The sequence below is a fragment of the Bufo bufo genome, chromosome 2 (genome assembly GCF_905171765.1).
Source record: "Bufo bufo chromosome 2, aBufBuf1.1, whole genome shotgun sequence".
Taxonomy (NCBI): Eukaryota; Metazoa; Chordata; class Amphibia; order Anura; family Bufonidae; genus Bufo; species Bufo bufo.
Genome location: NC_053390.1, coordinates 516,461,685 through 516,464,899, shown reverse-complemented (window position 1 = coordinate 516,464,899; position 3,215 = coordinate 516,461,685). Strand labels below are relative to the sequence as shown.

Genomic DNA, 3,215 nt, shown 5'->3' with positions numbered 1-3,215 from the left:
TATGCCAAAAGCTGGGTATGTGCAAGCCAACAATCTATCCATGAGATAGATACAGTCAGCACACCTTACAATGGCAGTCTTGTGCACTATGAAACATTCAAAACCAGCTCTCATCTGATTGAGAGCCAGTAAGCCTCAAAGTTGCTTCATATATGTTGGATGGCTTGGGTGGACCTGCACACCTAGATCATTATCATTAGGGTGACAAAAAGTTTTCTGATTGTCCTAACATAATATTCAATAACCTTTCTATACAGTTATTGCTTCTCGGCCTTTTGGCTAAGATCAAGTGTAGTATCTGTTCTTATCAGTCTGCCTTGACTTGCCGGCCCAGGTCCTTTGGGTACCCCCTTGCACTCTGCCTTTGAGCATCGTTGAATAAATTCAGCTTAAGCTCACTGCTGCTATTGGGTGTAGGGCTATTCCCTTAGGAACAAGAGTGTTCTGGTCTCTGACCTCCTTTTGGCCTGTAGCTTACCGTATTTTTCGCCCTATAAGATGCACTCCCCCCCCCCCCCAAAAGTGGGGGAAAAATAGCAGTGCGTCTTATGGGGCAAATGCTGCGACTGTCCGGTGAATATGCTGAGAGGGAGGAGGGGCTGTGGGCCGGCATCTGTTTCTGTAATGGCAGCAGGGACCGGTGCAGTCACTGTATTCTACTACACTGGGCCCCGCTCTCTGTAGTATACGGTAATCATATCTAACTTGTGGCTACTGTTTAAAGTATTCCAATCATCTTAAATCCAGCGCTGTACTACTTGCAACTAACTTCTTGGCAGTCAGGAGGCCGGGCGGGCGCTCGTAGCATAGCTCACTACGCTCACTGCGCCTGTGCCACCAACTTTATGAATGAAGCAGGCGGCGCAGGCGCAGTGAGCTACGCTATGAGCACCCGCCCGCCCGGCCTCCTGACTGCCAAGAAGTTAGTTGTAAGTAGTACAGTGCCATTACAGAAACAGATGCCGGCCCCTATTCACTACACAGGGATACTGTTATGGGGGATCTGTGGATGACACATAAGATGCTATATATGTGTCATCCACAGATGCCCCCATAACAGTGCCATCCACAGATGCCCCCACAATGATCCCCCATAACAGTGCCATCCACATATGCCCCCATAACAGTGCCATCCACATATGCCCCCATAACAGTGCCATCCACAGATTCCCCATAATAGTGTCATCCACAGACCATCCTTACGGAAGTTCAAAACCCACCAAAAGCACACCTTTTGGTTCAAATTATTATTTTTTCTTATTTTCCTCCTCAAAAACCCAGGTGCGTCTTATGGGCAGGTGCGTCTTATAGGGCGAAAAATACGGTAATAGTCTTGGTGTATGACGTTAGACAGTGCTTACTTGGATCTCTACAGCTGAAGACAACGACGAATGGAAGATTTTCTCCGACTGCAATCAAGGAGAAGATCTTTGCGAAGACTCGACAAAGAACCCCGACGACAAGGACTGAAGACTCCGTCCTGAAGGTCTTTGACTTCGGGGAACCCAGGCAAGGAAAAGAAGCTCGGCAAAGACCTTCCCCGGAAGGACTCTGCCCTGCAAGAACGAGAAGATTTGCATATCTCCCCCCACTTGGGATGCTTTGTAAAGATTCTCCAGGAAGAAGGCAAGAAGGAAGAAGCCATGGCCTCAACCTTCAAGCCGACCAAGACTAACAAGAAGAATTCCAGACAACCAAGGAAATCCATTCAGAAACCCACCAGGACCCCTCAGCCTCCACTTCATCGGCTACTGACCTGGCGGCACCCGTTCCCCCGAAGCAACAGGAAGGCAAGAAGCCCAGCCCAGGGTCCCCACCCATGGAGCCATGGTGTCACGGCAAGTGGGCATAAGAGGAACACCAAGTAAACAAACAACAACAATTAAACAGACTAGGCCCCAAAGCTAGGGAGGAGGGAATGGTAACCTCCTAACAATCCCTGAGCCTCTCCCTGACTGCTGACAGTATGAGCAAGTCCTGATGGTGAACGAACTCATATGCTAGAACCTAAGCCTTGCTGACACTGTAGCAAACCCTAACTTAGGGAGAGGGGAATGAGACAGCTGGTACCTTCCACTGTGAAGGGATTATCATCTCCCTGAGACCTAGCAGCAACACACACGCAAAGGAGAAAAAAGGAGGACTTAGCTTGAGACGAGCGCGAAGTAGAGGATACACAAACAACCAGTAAAGAACTCCAGAAGGAAAATAACCGCAAAGTCAGCAGTAAGAGGCAGACTTAAATAAAGCCTCTTAACCAGCTATCGAGCAGAACCTGTAGAGTGGTGGGATCCAGCCCACAACAACAAACAGAAAGGAAAAACAGAAAGACCTGTCAGATAGACTCACGTGCTGCAAGTCTATCCGATCTTCTCAGATCTCTCACATGGCAGGCGGTAACAGTACCCCCCCTTCTACGGGTGACCTCCAGGCACCCAGGGCCGACCTTATCCAGATGAGCCCTGTAAAAAGCCTTCAGAAGGCGACTAGCATTGACATCAGTCACCGGAACCCACATTCTCTCTTCTTGCCTGTAAGACTTCCAATGTACGAGGTACTGAAGGGAACCACGAAGAATACGCGTGTTAATTATTCTGGAGATCTGAAACTCCAGATTACCATCTACCAAGACAGGAGGAGGTGGCAAGGAAGATGGTTCAACAGGTTCCACATAGTTTTTCAAGACCTGTGAAACACATTATGGATCTTCCAAGCCTGCGGAAGTTCGAGACGAAATGTAACCAGATTAATAATGGTAGAGATCTTATAATGACAAATACATTTTGGGCCCAACTTCCAAGAGGGTATCTTCAACTTAATGTTCTTAGTGGACAACCACACCAAATCACCGACACACAGGTCCGGATACGTTTATATCTTTTGCCCATTTTTTTCAAATTGATTTGAATCTTCCGCCAGATAGATGACAATGAGGAAGAGAATCTTTCCTCTTCAGGTATACCAGAGGACTCAGTCCCAGAAAAGGGCCAAAACTGAGGGTGACTTATCAGTGGATTCCTGTCTACGTTTATTTAGGGCAAACTCAGCCAAAGACAAAAATGAAGACCACTCTTCCTGATTCTCAGAGACAAAACACCTAAAATAAGTTTCCAGATTCTGGTTAGTGCGCTCAGTTTCTCAGTTCAACTGAGGGTGGAAAGCCGAAGAGAAGGACAACTGAACTCCCAGACGAGTACAGAATGCTCTCCAGAACC

The 3,215-nt window shown here is 47.7% G+C and overlaps 1 pseudogene; it reads left to right on the top strand.

Annotated features, from left to right (window-relative positions):
• Positions 1–259: 259 nt before the first annotated feature.
• LOC120992946 lies at positions 260–429 on the top strand (annotated as a pseudogene).
• Positions 430–3,215: the final 2,786 nt, after the last annotated feature.